The sequence below is a fragment of the Panthera onca genome, chromosome B4 (assembly GCF_046562875.1).
Source record: "Panthera onca isolate mPanOnc1 chromosome B4, mPanOnc1 haplotype 2, whole genome shotgun sequence".
NCBI lineage: Eukaryota > Metazoa > Chordata > Mammalia > Carnivora > Felidae > Panthera > Panthera onca.
Window position 1 is genome coordinate 119,282,102 of NC_138345.1, and position 19,344 is coordinate 119,301,445.

At 37.2% G+C, this 19,344-nt stretch overlaps 1 protein-coding gene and 1 long non-coding RNA gene across 16 annotated transcripts in view; one reads left to right on the forward strand and one right to left on the reverse strand.

Moving 5' to 3' along the window:
• Nucleotides 1–4,766, forward strand: part of LOC132693910 (uncharacterized) — a 42,502-nt gene extending 37,736 nt beyond the window's left edge. Inside the window, exon 3 of the long non-coding RNA XR_009617034.3 lies at nt 3,483–4,766. This is a non-coding gene — a long non-coding RNA (uncharacterized LOC132693910). The remainder of the gene's footprint in view (nt 1–3,482) is intronic.
• ANKS1B (ankyrin repeat and sterile alpha motif domain containing 1B) overlaps nt 1–19,344 on the reverse strand; it is a 1,079,287-nt gene that overhangs the window by 207,150 nt on the left and 852,793 nt on the right. The window lies entirely within an intron of this gene.

Genomic DNA, 19,344 nt, shown 5'->3' on the forward strand with positions numbered 1-19,344 from the left:
GTAGGCTGTACATGGTGGCGTATCTTATAATAAAGTAATAACAATAAATATCTGTGGGGCACCTGGGTGGTTCAGTTAGTTAAGCGTCTGACTTCAGCTCAGGTCATGATCTCACGGTTTGTGGGTTTGAGTCCCACATAGGGCTCTGCGCTGACAACTCAGAGCCTAGAGCCTGGAGCCTGCTTCGGATTCTGTGTCTCCCTCTCTCTCTGCCCCTCCCCAACTCACTCTCTCAAAAATGAATACGTATTTTAAAAAATTAAAAAAAAACAATAAATATCTGATACTTTCTTGCCTCACCTCTGGTGTAACTAGGCAGTCAACAACCAAGTTATCACTGTAGTATAAAGTCATTCTGCCTATGATAAAAACCATAGCCACCCAACTGGTATAGGAAGGTGAACCTTCCATGAAGACTGCTAGCCCATGCTTGGTTACACACATTTGCCCACATATGCACACACAAATGCACACATTTAAGCATTATAACCAGATTAGTCTTTGCTTTTTGTATTGTATCAAACATTTAAAGGTAATATTTCATCAGTGATTGTCAATCAGAGTTATAAAATCATATGAATATATTTATCAACTTCACTTTAAATAATTTATTAAGGACACCAATTTGCTGTGAAGAAGAGCTAGCACAGCCACTGGTAATATGTTTAATTTATTTAAAGAGAAGACTGTTCTGTTATTGCTTAAAATATAGTTACATCTACATGTAGATGATTGTTTATTAATTTGTCACAACATTTAAATATATCAATGAGACATTTTATAAATTAAAATCATATCAAGTAAGGGGATTATACCCTGATTATAAAGGTTTATGATTAGGTGATGATTATGAATGCCTAGCTTAATAATTATAATGGCTTAATGACTCTTGTGGTTATACTTTATAACAAAGATTGCACATTTAATAGTATGGGTATGGTACATAGTAAATGGAGCAAGAAAAAAGTGTCAATTTTGAAGCTTTAAACTAGATTCCTATTGATCTGATGTATGAAATTTCCTTGCTATTTTTTCATGGTTGTCAGTCTGTATTATTGCATGCTAGTGACTTTACTGGCTGGGTATAATAGACAGGTTTAATGCCAGAGTATGGGCATAGAAAGAGCTCAACATTTAGGACTTGGACTCACTACTGAGATTGCAAATTTATTCACTGTCTTTGTCCTGTTCAGAAAGCTGAGCTGCAGACTTGTGTAAGTGCCTCAGGCATGTGCCAAGCTAAGGGTGGGGTAGTCCCGCCTGTTATCTGGTAGAGTCTGGGTGGCATGTGCCTCTTCCACAGCCCCTTAGCCCAGATTTAAACATCTGCTCCAAGGCCAGTCATTTGAACAGTAATATCTAGTGGATAACATGAGCTCTGGAGTCAGATTCATTTATTCATTCTGTCATTCAAAAGGTATTTATTGAGTGCCTGTGTACCAGGCATAGTTCCAGGTGCTGGGAATACAGTAGTGATCCTGTCTTCAGGGACTTCTACTGTAATGACTGCTTAAGTTCAAATCCTGACTCTACCTGTTAACCTTGGGCACGATGTTTTACTCTCTGAATTTCAGTCTCCTAATTTGTACCAGACTCATATAAAGCACTCAACATTGTACCCAGCATATTGGACGAGTCAGTTATTTTTATTGTTGGGAAACAGTCAAATGCAAACCATTTTCCTACCACTAATTAATTGGTTGTGAATGTGATCTATTAGTTTAAATGACTGACTCTATGGTTTTTAGTCTAGTCTGAGCATCACTTACAATACAGTAATGGCCATATGACAATTAGAATATTATTATTGTCTTCTTAATAAGGTTTTGCCTTTTAGGAAACACATATGAAATGAATATCCAAACTCCTTTCCCTTCAGGGCACTGAAAGTAGGAATAGAAGACAATTTTTCTAAGAGCTGTGTACACATTGTATGAGATACAAAAATGGAAAGGAAAAAAAAAACCTCAAGACAATATTTTATTTAAGTGTTAAGCAGTAGTATTAAAGGCCCAGGGAATTTTAAAGAGTAGAATCTTCCTTATGTTAGAAGAGGTTTCTCAGATTCTGAAAGAATCTGAGAAAAGGACAAGAGAACCTGTTTGGTTGTCAAAATATAATTAACTATGGAGCTGTGTCATGCTACCTAATAACTGAGTTAGTTGCATCAAAACTATGAGGCACTTTCAAGTGTTGAAATGAAGGCACTAAACTGATAACCTAAATTATGTACTCTTTTATCAAAATGCCTGGAAACCTGCTCAGGCTGGAGATTGGTTAATGGCATACACCAAGCTGTCCCAGGGAGCACAGATTTGTTTTCCTATGTTAGTGGCTGAACTCATCTGAAAGACAGCAGAGAGCATTGCCACACTCTGTCACCTGTAGGCTAGGGGTGGGGTGAGCTCTGAAGGCTATTTAAGAGGATATTTTTCGGAAAACAGGAGGTGGCACTAGAGAGCTTATGGTGGAAAACATAGAAAGTGCTGCTCAGCTGCATTCCAAAGACATCCCAGGAGACAAGCTGATTATCAAAGGAAATCTGACACTTAATAGCATCTCTTAGGGTTTGGAGCACAGTTGGAAGAATCACTTAGAAAAGCGTTAAAAACTAACCTAAACCAACCAAATGAATATCTCTGGGGCTGGGATCTAGCATTGAATTGTCATTGATCTAGTCTTTAAAAACAAAACAAACAAACAAAGAAACAAACCTCCCCTAGATAATTCTAATGTAGCCAGAGATGAAAACCGTTGTTTAGAGGCCAGTACTTCTCATGGTCCCCAGACTATTATCACCTGGGTATTTGTAGAAATAAATGCACATTATCAGGCCCCAACCCATACCTACTGAATCAGAAACTTTGGAAGTGAAACTCAGCAATCTGTGTCTCCAAGGTGATTCTGATGCTCACTCAAGTTTGAGAACCACTGTTCTGGATAAGTCATGTCAGATGACAAAATCAAGAAGGCAGTTAGGCGGAAACGCCTGAGGTTGGAAGTCCACAGTGGTTTCCTTTTGGACTTCTAGAAAAGAACTAAAAACACACACTCTTCATTCCCATAGAGCCTCTGAAAGGAAAGGGGATCTAACTTTGCAGATTTATCTTCCTCAAACCTCCTAGCAAAGAATCCTAGACCTCTGGGTTCCAGCTGGGTCATATGACTTTAAATAAAATGCAGAAACTAATGATGGAAAGCTGTCAGACCACCAGAAAGACCAGTTGGCCCTTGGACCAAGAGGGGAAGTGAATGGGGAAGGGGAGGGCTTTCCAAAACCCAAGAAAGAATAACCTAAAAATGAAAAGAAAATCATTAAAACTGAACTTTGCTTTACTTTTTCCTTTCCTTTCATGAAAGCTTTTTTTGGAACAGCACTGATATGTTAATAAAATTGAATAATGTCCCTTGTACTAAGTTTTCAGTACGAGATGAGAACTGCATAAGAACATGTTCTAATGATGCGTTGGTTTTTCTCACAGTAACATCCAGCCCCCAGAACATTCTCCAGCAGCACCCACACTTTCCGGTCCTAGTGAATAAACCTGGAACAGAGCTGAAAATCTGAGCTGTTGCCACCTGGATGGTGAAGGATCTTCCCGTGAACTGTATGTAGCCTGGCTCTGTTGCTGACTTCGATGAGAGTGTAGGGAAGTCACTTAGCTTCTCTGCCTTCAATTTTCTCAGGCAGAAACTGACAGAAACCACCTAGATGAAGTGAAATGTCAAAGTGATCTGCACGGGACTGGGAAGAGGGCCAGGTGCCACAGCCTAACAAGAAAAAGAAAACTGCACAGGCTCATAGTGTCACCTCCTGGCAAATGGGCAGAATGAAATTTAAGCTGAAACACTGAGAAGTTTAATTACCAAATGTGGGCCAAACCCTTTGTGATTTTATTAATTGTCTTTTCTTCCCCATACACATATGCTCTGCAACTATACTGCCTTCACCAACCAATAATCGAAGTAAACCATATGAACCATTATAGATGAATCATATTATATAAATAAGGAAAGAACCTCAACCAAATCCCAGAGGATGGATTGATTTTGTGGAACAGAAATATCTTTTTTGCTTACTTTTAAGTTCATTTGATGAAAAAATACCACATGGAATCATTATTTTAAGCACAAATTGCATTTAAGAGGAAATGCCTGGTAAGCCTTCTGGGGATGTACATAAGCTAATTTCATTCAACTAAAGGCTGTGAAATGCATTTCTGGGAATTATCGTGCAGAGACATACTTCCAATGCTTTACAACATGGACTTTACTGGGCTTGGAGAGAGAAATGGCATCCTATTCACTGTACTTGTTATTAAACTGAAGCTCCTCAATGACCCAGGCTCATTTTATCTAACTATATAGCCAGCTTTTTTGGATTTACAAAAGATGAGATTTGGGGGAAAGAAAATGAGAAACAATGAATCATTCACACAGGCACATAACTAGCAATTTGAAATTGGTATTCAGACCGTCTGATCTTTACATCTGTTCCTTTGTTCAGTCGTATTCCAGCCTCCAAAAGTTTACCAGGTACTAATCATTGTTCTGTTCAATCCAATTACTGCTATGTTCAATTACTGTCCTCTGTTTCTCTAATGGAGGTTTGCTTTCAAGACCAGTGGCAACTCTTCAATATATATTTCTGTTTTTTTCATTTCCTCATAAAAGTTCCATCATTTTTTTCTTTTTCACTATGTTTTTTCTTTAATCACTATCACTTTATCTTCTTTTTTTTTTTTTTTTAGAGAGTGCATGAGTTGGGGAGAGGGGGAGTGGAGAGGAGAGAGAGAGAGAGAGAGAGAGAGAGAGAGAGAGAGAGAGAGAATTTTAAGTAGGCTTTATGGTCAATGCAGAGCCTGATGTGGGGCTTGATCCCAGGCCCCTAGGATCATGACCTGAGACTAAATCAAGAGTCAGATGCTCAAATGACTGAGTCACCCAGGCACCCCTCTTTGTTTTATCATCATGTTTTTATTTTCATCCTTGTTTTCCTCCATGACATCTCTCCTACCCTTAATATTATTCTCTAGAATGCTGTTAGATTTCCTATCTTTCTTTTTTATTCATACAAACAACTGTGGCATGCAAAGGGCCATAGAAACTTGCCAATATCAGGCTAGTTTGGGCTAGCACAGTACCTGGAAATTGGGAGGCACTCAATCCATATCTGTTCAATAACTGCCTGGATAAATGAAAATAGAAATGATTCCCTCCCTTTTTTTTGCTACAATCTTAAGCAAAACTGTAAACTAGTAACTTCCACCTCTTCAAATGTGTGTCAACTTTTTTTTTGCTAAGCCACTTTATTGAGGTATGACTGACATACAAAAACCTATACATATTTAATATATACAACTTGATAAGTTTGGAGATAAGTACAATCTGTGAACTGTCACCACAATCTGTGTCATAATGTATCTATTGCCTCCAAAAGTTTCCTCCTCCCTTCTTTATTATTTTTTTTTGTGTGTGATAAAAACACAACATAATATTCAGGCTCTTAGCAAATATTTAGGTATACAATACAGTATTAACTAGAGGCACTATGTTGGATAGTAGATATATAGTGTTTATTTATCTTTTCAAAAAAATTTTTTTAATTAATGTTTATTTTTGAGACAGAGAGAGAGCATGCGCAAGCAGGGGAGGGACAGAGAGAGAAGGAGTCACAGAATTCAAAGCAGGCTCCAGGCTCTGAGCTGCCAGCACAGAGCCCAACGTGGGGCTCAAACTCACAAACCGCTAGATCATGACCTGAGCCGAAGGTGGATGCTCAACCGACTGAGCCACCCAGGAGCCCCTATTCATCTTGTATAATTAAAATTTTGCATTCTTTGACTAATATCTCCCCATTGTCCCCCTCCACACAGCCTCTGACAACCACTGTTGCAGAGTGACAATCACTCTGCTTCTATGAATTTGACCATTTTAGAGTCATCATGTAAGTGTATCGTGTAGTATTTTTCCTTTGTGTCTGGCTTATTTCACTCGGCATAATGTCTTCCAGGCTCATCCATGTTGTTGCAAATGGCAGGATTTCCTTCTTTTTAAGACTGAATAATATTCTGCTGTATGTATATATTACATTTTCTTTATCAGTTCATCTGTTGGTGGATATATAGGTTGTTCCTACATTATGAACAGCGTGCTATGGACATGGGAGTGCTAATCTCTCTCAAGATCCTGACTTCATTTCTTTTGGCTAAATATTCAGTAGCAGGATTGCTGGATCATATGGAGGCTTTATTTTTTAATATTTTGAGGAAACTCCATCTCCACATTGTTTTCCGTAGATCCGTAGTAGCTGCACCATTTACATTTCCACCAATAGTGTACAAGATGTTCCAACTTCTCCACATCCATGCCAACACTTTTTTTTAAATTGCTAATAGCCATTCTGACAGGTGTGAGGTGATTTCTCATTGTAATTCGATTTTCATTTGTCTGCTGATTAGTAATTTTGAGCTTTTTCCCATACACCTGCTGGCCATTTGTACGTCTTTGGAGAAATGCCTACTCAAGTCCTTAGCCCATTTTTAAAATTGGGTTTATTTGGTTTTTTGCTATTAGATTCCAACAGTTCATTATATATTTTGGAGATTAACCCTTTATCAGTATTTTCTTCTGTTCCATAGGTTATCTTTTCATTTTGTTAATTGCTTCCTTTGCTGCACAGGAACTTTTTAGTTTGATGTAGCCCCCCATGTCTATTTTTGTGGGGCTTTTGTCTCCGCTTCTGGTGGCATATCTAAAGAATTATGGCCAAGATGAATATTACGAATCTTCTCCCCTGTATTCTCTTCTAGGAGCTTTATGGCTTCAGATATTACGTTTAAGTCTTTAATCCAAGAGTTGATTTTTGTGTATGGTCTAAGATAAGGGTCTTATTTCATTCTTATGCATGTGGGTATCCAGTATCCTGTGTTCCCTTTATTGAAGAGACCATCATTTCTCCATCGTGTATTCTTGGCACCTTTGTTGAAGATCAGTTGAAAGTATTTGCATGGATTTATATCTGAGCTATTTTACTCCATTTTCTCTGTGTCTGTTCTTATGCCCATACATACTGTTTGATTACTATAGCTCTGTATTATATTTTGAAATCAGGAAGTATGAGGTCTCCAGCTTGGTTATTCTTGCTAAAAACTGCTTTGACTATTGAGTGCCTTCTGTGGTTCCATATGAATTATCTTTTAAATTTTATTAAAAAAAAGGTCACTTGGATTTTGATAAAGATTGACTCTGTAGATTGCTTTGGGTAATATGGACATTTTAACAATATTAATTCTTCCAATCCATGAACACAGATATCTTTCCATTTATTTGTATCTGTTTTAATTTCTTTCATCAGTTTAAGCCTTGACAGTTGGCTTTTCTTTTTGAAATGCAAGTGCTTGACTTGAGCTTTGATTGCCCTGGCATCCACTTCACAGGGGACTCTGCTTCAACAAAGGCTATCTTGAATAAACACACTACCAGGCACACGTAGAAAAAGAACCAGGCTGCTTTCCCACACTAAGGCCCCTTTGTTTTAGAGATTTTAGCTGATTTTGATAACTGACCATTTGGGGCTGCTTCCCCCCCCCCCCTTCTCTTCCTGAATTTCAGATTTCTGCTTCATGTTTTAAATTGACCAATAAAGAGTGAGTCTAAGAAACCCTAGACCCCCACCCTCAATAAAAGCAGAATAAAAATAAAATAAAATAAATTAAAATAGCCCCAATAAAAGCAGAATCCCAGGTCTCTGCTCTCTGTCTGTGGTCTCTCTGTCTCTCTTTCTATTGAAGACCTTATTTTGTGCCCTCTCCGTGTGCCTTATATGTTCTATGACATGTAAATAATACATTATTTTTTTCTTCAAAGTTTCCTAATGGTTATTGCTAAAGGGCATCTTGCAATCTAAAAAATACCACAAGGATCAGGTCAGTTCTAACATTGGTTTAGAAAGGGGAGCTATCTTTGGGAAGTTCACTGGAGCTTAGGTGTGTGCACCCAGCCATTTCTTTTCTTTTCTTTCTTTTTTTTATTAACTTGTTTTATTTTTTATTTTTTTTAAATTTACATCCAAATTAGTTAGCATATAGTGCAACAATGATTTCAGGAGTAGATTCCTTCGTGCCTCTTTCTTTTCTTTCTTTTTTTAAAAAAATGTTTATTTTTGAGGGAGGAGAGAGAGAGAGACAAAGAATCTGAAGCAGACTCCAGCCTCTGAGCTGTTGGCACAGAGCCTGACGTGGAGCTCAACCCAAGAACCAGAAGATCATGACCCGAGCCAAAGTTGGATGCTCAACTGGTGAGCCACTCAGGTGCCCCCACCCAGCCATTTATAGCCAATGGCATTACTACCAGTAAGCTGAGCCTGGCACAAAACAGTGTTTTAGTGGTTTTCATTTAAAAATCTTCCACCTCCTTGGTTAAGTTTGTTCTTAAAGTATTTTATTCTTTTTAATGTCACTGTAAATTTAAAAAAAAATTCCTTTTTGGATATTTTGTTCTTAGTATAGAAATGAAACTGATTTTCGTATGTTGATACTGTATCCTACAACTTTGCTTATGGATTTAATAGTTTTTTTGTGTGTGTGTCATCTGCAAACACAGATAATTTTACCTCTCCCTTTCTGATTTGGATGCCTTCCATTTCCTTTTCTTGCCTAAATTTTTAGGCCAGTACTTCCAGTATTATGTTGAAAAGTGGCAAGAATGGGCATATTGGCCTTGTTCCAGATCTTAGGGGAAAAGCATTCAGTTTTTCATTGAGTAAAGATGCTGGCTGTGTGCTTTTTATTTATGACCTTTATTGTGTTGAGGTAAGTTCCTTCAAATTAACTATTCTGATTGAAAAAAAATTTTTGTTCATGTAGATAAAAATTGAGTCTATATATACTACAGTAGGGTGTAGGTGTGCCCAGATTTTAACATGAGAGGTAAGAAATTTGGGAACTCCATTTATGAGTGAGGAGTAAGCACATAAAAAATCAGTAATTAGGATGTAAGCTCCTGGGGGAGCAGATATTTTCATCAGTTTCATTCTTTGCTATGTGCTCAGTGACTCTAACAGTGCCTGGCACAGAGAAGATGCCCAATAAATATATATGGAATGACTAAGAATGGATTACCTTTTACCTTTTATATGTAACTCATGATTTGTCACCACTTCCTGAAAGGTTACCCATTACTGAGAAGACAGCACTTTCAGACACTATAACAATAGTACACAGCTTAACAGTAAGGGTTAATCTAAACTCCATAGACCTCTAGGGGTTGAGTTTCAAAAGGTCTGTTAACCTCCTGAAATTATATGTATTATATAATATGTGCATATAATAAACATATATTCTATCTTTCTGGGGAGAAAGCCGGATGTGTTTATTTAATTAGGCTGGAGAATGAATGATCCCGTCTGTGTTCCTGAATCAGATTTGAGCAGTTTTCATCAAGTGGCTACTCTGTTTCAAGCCCATACATTATCTCATTTAAGCTTCATAACAACCTGGTCATGTTGACTGTATTATGATTCTCATTTATCAAATAAAGAATCAGAGGCTCAGAGAAGTTGAGAACACTGCTCAACTGCACATAGCTGTTAAGTGGTAAAGCTAAGAAGAAACCAAGGGCTTCTGAGCCCACTTCCTCTTACATTTTACTAAGCTGTGCATTTGTGTAACAGGATGGTACTTCAAAAAATGGTATTCTGGCTGCCAGAAGGAGATCAAAACAAATACGAAACACAATATTATTAGAAATGGAAGTCTGGATGTGCCAAGAAATCCCTTTAATGCTACGTAATAAGAAGGCTGGTATTTAGCTTGATACAAGCGTCTTTTAATATCATCTGCTCCCCAAATGCAGCCTAGGTGTTTCTTGTAACCTCCTCTGGTGATCCTAATGAAGTTTATGTCATTTTCAGCATCTACAGAAAACAAAGTAAAATTGAAAATTATGGGGAACCTGAATTTTATTGTTTTATTTTATAAAGCAAATGTCTGGTCACAAATAAAAATTTAAAACAGATATCAAAATTTCTTGGCACTCATTTCTTTTGTTTGACAGACAGACATCCGTGCAAAACATCCAAGACTTGTATAGATAGAGCAAAAGTGAGGGGGAGATTAACTTCTATTGTGTACTTAATGTTTACCAGCCATGTTTACATACTTCGTTCTCTTTAAATCCTTGGGAAAATCTTGTAAGGTGGGTAATATTAGATTCATTTTAGAAAAAAAAAAAAAGCAAACAAAAAAAAAAAACAGATTCAGAAGAGTCAAATAAGTTACTGAAAGCTGCACAGTTGAGATGTGGCAAAGCTATGCTTTGAACCCAGATTATGTTTTTTTATTTTATGATGCTGTCACATAGATGGTAAGAGCCACAGAAGGTGATATGAGCAGCATAGAACATACCTAAACACAATATTTTTGTTGAAACAACTCACTGTAAGCCTGTTATGAAATGTTGGAGATGGAGAGCATTTATAGACTGTGTAGTCCAACCTTTTGATTTTATAGGTGAGGAGAGTATACCTTAACTCTGAGTTATTAACTGAGAAAAGTTAAGAATATTGTCTACGATCACAGAGGAAGGGCAAGCATCTATGTCTTCTAAATCCCAGCTCAGTGCTACTTGTGTTACATCAGTATGGATAACTGTTAAGAATGTGGGCCTTAGAGCTACATTACCCATGTTCAAAAACTGGATGATTGGGGAAAGTTATCCAACCCTTCTTGACCTCAGTTTATTCAACTGTAATATGAAAATAATGGTACTTCATAGGATTAATTAAATGAGTTAATACTTGCAAAGTGCTTAAATCAGTGCTTGCCCCATAATAAATACTTAACAAGTATTAAGTGTTATAATTCTCACTTTGTCTCCCAAGACCCAAGCCCACTATAGAAGCTTCTGGAATGGTTGAACTGAAAGAGAAATATTATAAATAGTATAAAAAGGCAAATTCTTCTTTAAAAACATCATGAAGTAGCATCCTGTAGAGATAGTAGGGGATGGCACACAAACCATGGAGAAAATTCCATGGAGACTCAGCACCCAGGAATTCATGAGGGTGGAGATGTAGGTATGTCTCACAGGCTGATCCCAAATGAAATAGCTCAGGAAGCCATGGAGTGTAACCAGCAGCCACCCTGACAGACTGTGACAGGAACTAGACAACATTCCACCTTGAACATTCTTTACCTTCCCTCTCTTCCTCCTCCCCTGCCTTCCTGCTTGCTTTCTTTTCTGCCTTCCATGCACCAAATATTTTCTGAATGTCTAGTGTGTTCTGGGCACTAGTATAATGGTGCACAAGATGAAGTCTCTACCCTCATGGAACTTACTTTCTAGTGGGGGAGACGGATGAAGAACAAAGATCCAAATATGTAATATAGTGGAAAGGTCTATGAAAGTATATAAAGTCATAGGGGGTGCTATTTTCTTAAGGTAGGGTGAGCAAGCGTGCCTCTCTGAGGAGGTGGTATTTGAACAGAGACCTGAATGAAGTGAATGAATCAACAATAACTGTCTGGAGAAAGAATATTCCAGGTTGAGAGGAAAGTGAGGCAGAACTGTGGTGAGGAAGCTGAATGTGATTTGCAGGATAGCATGGTCAGTGTAGTTGGAGCAGAGAGAGCAGAGAATGGAGACAGGGGCCAGATCCCCTAGTGCCTGTAGATGGAGGCATAGCCTATACACGGAAGCTTCACAAATGATAGGGAGGTCCACCAACTGTGTGCACTGGGGGTCATGCTAAGTAGTCTACCCACTTCCAAAGTATGTCACTGGCAATTGCTTCTTTGTAGAAACGAATGACACTTTAAAAAAGAATATGGATTAGCCAATTTCTATGTGCCCAAAGTGAAAAATAATTGAAGCTATAAGAGAAAAAGAAGGAAATAAATTTGACATGCTCCATGTACCTGTTATTTGCATCATGTTAACAACATGTTAAACATATCACACTATTGGGTGCTGTTTAATTCCAGCTGAGGAGCTTATTCCCAAAGCAGTAACCTGGGTAGTGAAGGTTGTAGCAGGGCAGGCCTGCATTCAGAGAGACATTCCCCAGAAGCATAGTTCTTGGACTGGACATGCTGAGTCTAGTCTAAATATATCTGGAAGTCCTTGGGAAAAGAGTTACTTGAGTCTCCTTGATTTTTTTCACTTTATTACAGAAGATGCAACAAAGAGATGATGCCTAGGCTAACCTTTTTAGTGAAAGATTATCTTAAGGACCTTGTTGAGGCAGGGGTTTTTGAGTCAAAGAAGAGCATGTATGAAATGGACTAAAATTGAGCCTGGCTAGGTGCTCTTTTTCTTTTGCAATTACAAAGATACTGATTGAATAATACCACCAAACTGTAGGTGTTGGGAGAGGAGAAGTCGCAGTGACAAAGTCTTATAGAAAGAAAACTCACAGTCCAGCAGACACATTTCTGTTAAATAAAGATTGGAGAACATAGTTTATATAAATGCCACAAAATTTCACTAGTTAAAAAATGCACAAAGCTTATGGAGGAGTCACAATTCCAGACTTCAAGTTATTTTACAAAGCTATAGTAATCAAAACAGTATGGTACTGTCACAGAAACAGACACATAGATCAATAGAACAAAATAGAAAACCTAGAAATGAAAACACAATTATATGTCAATTAATATTCAACAGAGCAGGAAAGAATATCCAATGGAAAAAAAGACAGTTTCTTCAACAAATGATGTTGGGAAAACTGGACAGCAACATGCAGAAGAATGAAACTGGACAACTTTCTTAAATCATACACAAAAATAAGCTCAAGATGGATGAAAGATATAAATGTGAGACAGTAAACCATAAAAATCCTAGAAGAGAACACAGGCAGTAATTTTTTTGACATTGGCCTTAGCAACTTCTTTCTAGATATGTCTCCTCAGGCAAGGAAAACAAAAGCAAAAATAAACTACTGGGACTACATCAAAATAAAAAGCTTCTGCACTGAGAAAGAAAGAATCCATGAAACTAAAAGCAACCTACAGAATAGGAGAAGATATTTACAAATGACATATCTGATAAAGGGTCAGTATTCAAAATACATGAAGAACTTATAAAACTGAACACCCGAAAAACAATCCAATTAAAAAATGGAGAGAAGACATGTATAGACATTTTTCCAAAGAAGACATACAGATGACCAATGGGCGCATGAAAAGATGCTCAACATCACTTATCATCAGGGAAATACAAATCAAAACTACAATGAGATATCACCTCATACCTGCCAGAATGGCTAAAATCAACAACACAAGAAACAATAGGTGTTGGTGAGGATGTGGAGAAAAACCTTGCACTGTTGGTGGGAATGCAAACTGGTGCGGACACTATTGAGAACAATATGGAGTGTCCTTGAAAAGTTAAAAATAGAACTATTCTATGATCCAGCAATCACACTACTAGGTATTTATTCAAAGAATACAAAATTACTAATTCATAAGGCTACATGCACCCCTATGCTTATAGCAGCATTACCTACAATAGCCAAATTACAGAAACAGGCCATATGTCCCTTGATTGACGAATAAAGAAGACGTAGTGTGTGTGTGTGTATGTGTGTGTGTGTGTGTGTGTATTGGAATATTATGCAGCCATAAAAAATAATGAAATCTTGCCATTTGCAATGACATGGATGGAACCAGAGAGCATAATGCTAAGAGAAATAGGCAGCCAGAGAAAGAGAAATAACATATGATTTCACACATATTTGGAATCTAAGAAACAAAACAAATGAACAAAGGGGGTGGGGGGGAAGAAAGAGAGGGTCAAACCAAGAAACAGACTCTTTTTTTTTAATATATGAAATTTATTGTCAAATTGGTTTCCATACAACACCCAGTGCTCATCCCAAAAGATGCCCTCTTCAATGCCCATCACTTACCCTTCCCTCCCTCCCACCCCCCATCAACCCTCAGTTTGTTCTCAGTTTTTAAGAGTCTCTTATGCTTTGGCTCTCTCCCACTCTAACCTCATTTTTTTTCCTTCCCCTCCCCCATGAGTTTCTGTTAAGTTTCTCAGGATCCACAGAAGAGTGAAAACATATGGTATCTGTCTTTCTCTGTATGGCTTATTTCACTTAGCATCACACTCTCCAGTTCCGTCCACGTTGCTACAAAGAGCCATATTTCATTCTTTCTCATTTCCACGTAGTACTCCATTGTGTATATAAACCACAATTTCTTTATCCATTCATCAGTTGATGGACATTTAGGCTTTTCCCACAATTTGGCTATTGTTGAGAGGGCTGCTATAAACATTGGGGTACAAGTGCCCCTATGCATCAGTACTCCTGTATCCCTTGGGTAAATTCCTAGCAGTGCTACTGCTGGGTCATAGGGTAGGTCTATTTTTAATTTTTTGAGGAACCTCCAGACTGTTTTCCAGAGTGGCTGCACCAGTTTGCATTCCCACCAACAGTTCAAGAGGGTTCCCGTTTCTCCACATCCTCTCCAGCATCTATAGTCTCCTGATTTGTTCATTTTGGCCACTCTGACTGGTGTGAGGTGATATCTCAGTGTGGTTTTGATTTGTATTTCCCTGATGAGGAGCGATGTTGAGCATCTTTTCATGTGCCTGTTGGCCATCCGGATGTCTTCTTTAGAGAAGTGTCTATTCATGTTTTCTGCCCATTTCTTCACTGGGTTATTTGTTTTTCGGGTGTGGAGTTTGGTGAGCTCTTTATAGATTTTGGATGCTAGCCCTTTGTCCGATATGTCATTTGCAAATATCTTTTCCCATTCCATTGAAGAAACAGACTCTTAACTATAGAGCACCAACTGATGGTTACCAGAAGGGAGGTGGGTAGGGGGATGGGTTGAATAGGTGATGGGGATTAAGGAATCCATATTTTGTGATGAGCACTGGGTGATATATGGAAGTGTTGAATCACTATACTGTACACCTGAAACTAATATTACACTGTATGTTAACTAACTGGAATTTAAATAAAAACTAAAAAAAATTGCACAAAGCTTGGGAAAACATTTATTGTCAAAATGGAGCACATAAAGGCAATATGAAATCATATTCATTTTTATAAACAATACCAGAGTCTAAATTGATAAAGCTTCTCAATTGGAAAAGTTGTTCATTTGTAGTTTGGGATTTAAAGGCTTTTTATTTATTTATTTTTTTTTGTTTTGCCTTGAAGTAGTTAGCTATTAGACCTGCTAAGGTATTTTCTTTTCATGTCAGGTAAAAAATGGCTTCAAAGTCAAGACAAGGTTGGATGGAAAGGAAGTGAGCAAAGAAAGTTAAAGGAAAATACCAACATTTCTCAAACAAGCAATCAATGAAAATGTGTCAACATTTATGAGCATCTTTAGCTGGCAATAATACAATGAAAGTAAATAATGTAAGGAAAAGAGCATCACTGGCTATTCATAGTATGTATTCACTATTGTACAATAAAATTCTGAGAGGAAAAGATTTAAGGTGAATGAAAATTATCATTTCTAATACTTGAAAATTCCAGCAGCTCAGTGAATATTTTTAGTATGCTTTCTGTGCCCAAAATGTAAAATTCTAAATTATTTTATTAAGAAAATATCATTCAATCTTTTGAGAAATTTGCATTTCACTGCAAAGATGGAACATAGCATCTTTAGCTGAGTTATTTTCTGTAGAAGTCAGATTCATTTTGTGGTATATGATTAGCACATTCCTAAAGGCAAAGATTCCAGAAAGTTTAAATTTAGTTGTAAAAAACTGAAGGCATTTATCCATTCATGTGGAACATGAAAATGTAAGCTTCACTTTCTGTATGTTTAAATGCCACATATTATAATGCAAACTCAGAAAGGTGATCGCCAAACTGATTTCACATTTAGAAATCAAATAAAACAGGGGCTGAGACCATCAGATCAGATACCCCCCCCCCCCAAAAAATGGTTGTCATAGAAGAACAAAAAACCCTTCTGCTTTGAGGAAAGTAATATACTATTCTTGATGGATATCCTAGGTCAGTAGAGATTGTAGAATCTAAGTATAGGAATAAAATCATTTATAGATTTATTCCTAAAATCACTAAAATTGAGATATCACAAATAACAGTTTAAACTTCATGAGCATATAGTCAATAGACATTATTGGTAGCTTAAGAAAGAACCTGGTGAGCGATGATAGATAAATATAGATACAATAATATTTAAGATTTTATAACTGATGAGCTTATCATATCAGGATACATTATGGTAAATGGGAAAGAAATCAATAAAGACCTTAAATTTCCACACAAGGAAAAATAGAGCCTAATTTGTTTTGATCTATGTCTTTATATTTAAAATTTTTTTCATAGTATATAGTTGGGCATTGTTTTTTTTTTAATATTTTAATGTTTTTTATTTTTGACAGAGAGGGAGAGACAGAGCATGAGCAGGGGACGGGCAAAGAGAGAGGGAGACACAGAATCCAAAGCAGGCTCCAGGCTCCGAGCAGTCATCACAGAGCCTGACGCGGGGCTCGAACTCACAGACCGTGAGATCATGACCTGAGCTGAAGTCGACACTCAACCGACTGAGCCACCCAGGCGTCCTGGGCATTGTTTTTTTAAAAATGTTTTAATCCAATATTTGTCTTTTAATTTACACTTAATATAGTTATTGATATAGTTGAATTTAAATCTATTATCTTGGTATTTGCTTTCTATTTATTTCATCTATTCTTGTTCCTTTCACCTTCAGTTTCTGCCTTATTGTTGATTAATGAAGTATTTGTTTTAGTATTCCGTGTTATCTCTACTACTGACTTATTAACTATGCCTCTTTGTTTGTTTATTTATTTTTAATTGTTGCCCTGAGGTTTACAATATGTGTTTTTAACTTATTATAGTCTATCTTCAAATATTACACCACTTGAAGTGGTACATACAACCTTTACCATAATTATAATTCCATTCTCCCATCCTTCATGCTATTACTATCATACATTTTACTTCTATGTATGTTAAACCTCATGATACATTGTTATTATTTTTGCTTTAAACTGTCAAGTATCTCTTTTGTAAATTTTTAAAATGAGAAAAGATTATTTTATATTTACTCTATGTTTACTATTTCCAACACTTTGTTTGTTTTGTGTAGGTTTTATTGTCTCTGGTATCATTTTCTTTCTAACAGAAAGAAACACCTTTAACATTTGTAACAGCATAATCTGCTGGAAATGAATTATCTCAGATTTTGTTTGCCTAAAAACATTTCATTTTTAGTTTGAAGGATATACTTATTGGATATAGCACTTAAATTTATACTTTTATTCATTCAGAATTTTAAAGATATTTGTTCCATTGTTCTCTGGTTTGTATGATTTATGACAGAAGCCTGCAGAATTCTTTCTTTGTTCCTCTGTCTGTAATGTGTTCCCCTCTGCCACCAACCCCCCCTCCCCGCCAGATGTTTTTAGATTTTTAGTGATCTGATTATGCTCTGGTTTGGTGGTGGTGGTGGTGGTGGTGGTGTGTGTGAAGATATTACAAAAAAAATCTTGTATTTTTCTCCTCATGTTATGTTTCTCTTTAAATATTTGCATGTAGTGATAATAGATATTCTAACATCCTTGTATGCCAGTTCCATCATCTCTGTCATTTCTGGGTCTGTTTCTGTTGGATGATTTTTTTTTCTCCTGGTTGTAATTTGCCACATTTTCTTGCCTCTTGGCTTGTATAGTAATTTTTGGTAGGATGCCAAAGATTAAAAATGCTATATTCTTGGGGCACCTGGGTGGCTCAGTCAGTTAAGTATCTGACTTCGGCTCAGGTCATGATCTCAGGGTTCATGGGTTTGGGGCCCATGTCCAGCGCTGTGCTGATAGCTCAGAGCCTGGAGCTGCTTCAGATTCTGTGTCTCCCTATCTCTCTGCCCCTCCCCCCATCTCAAAAATAAATAAACTTAAAAATGCTATATTCTTGGTTGTCCAGGTTATGACTTCCTTTAAAAATGTTGATTTTTGGGGCGCCTGGGTGGCTTGGTCGGTTAAGCGTCCGACTTCGGCTCAGGTCATGATCTCACAGTCCGTGAGTTCGAGCCCTGCGTCGGGCTCTGTGCTGACAGCTCAGAGCCTGGAGCCTGTTTCAGATTCTGTGTCTCCCTCTCTCTCTGCTCCTCCCCTGTTCATGCTCTGTCTCTCTCTGTCTCAAAAATAAACAAAGGTTAAAAAAATTTTTTAAAAATGTTGATTTTTGTCTTGGTAGGCAGCTAAATTATGTATTAATCAGTTTAATTACTTCAAATCCCTTTGAGAGCTCTGCCAGAGTGGGGCAAGAGAAGTCTTTTCTCTAGATTGAGTCAGCCTTACTATTCAAGTGATCCTTTTGGGGTCTCCACTTAATGTCCCAAGTAATCATAGAAGACTCTCCACACTGACTGGTCAGAGATCTAATGTCTTCCCACCCTGAACAAATTCTGGGAATTGTTCTTGCAAATCTCTGGTTCAATTTTTTGTCTGGCTTGTGGAATTTAACCCTATTCATGTATGGCCTAATACTGAGCATGTTACCTGGCAGATTTTTTGAAGCTCTTTTTTCTGCACAGCCTTTTATTTCTAGGTATCTGTCCTGCAACCCTCTAGCCTCAGTCTCCCCAAACTCTATCTCTGTCTTCTGAGTCAGCAAGGAAGCCAAGCTCTTCTGGTCCTTATGTACATGGTTCATAACAACTTTGAAGGGCAATTGTAGAAATCACTTCATATGTTTCCCTTCTTTCAGAGATCATAGTCCTACACTGCCTGTAGGCCAGTATCTGAACACAGGTGCTTCATATATTTTCTCCAGTTTATAATGGGGGGTTGTCCAGACCTTGATACTCCATTATGGCCAAAAATATTGTGTCCCTAGTCTGTTATAAATAGTCTTAGGCCAAACAATTCCTATAGACAGCACAAGAGTAGAAATTATTGTATCATAATTATTAAAAGTCTTATCCAGTTAGTGTCAAGTGTAATATAATCTAAGGAAGTTGATTTTGATAATATAATATGTGTATCTCATTAGAAGAGGCTACTTCAATCAGCTGAGATATTGAAATGAGTACCCCAAAGGAAGGGACATCTGAAATGAAATGACATCATCATCAGTCATCAATCATTAATTGAACAGCTATTCTGTGATGGGTACTGAACTGGGCTCTAGCCACAGTACTTTGCTGCAGGCATCATTGTACTTATTTTTGATAGAGAACTGCATGCAGTAATTCTAAGAAGAAGAAACTGTATTTCAAAGATCTAGATGCTGAAATAACTGGTAAGTGATATCCAACTTGAGTGAATACTTTAAAATAGTTTTTATTAAATACGAAAGAAGACTTAACGGAATTCATGTAGTTT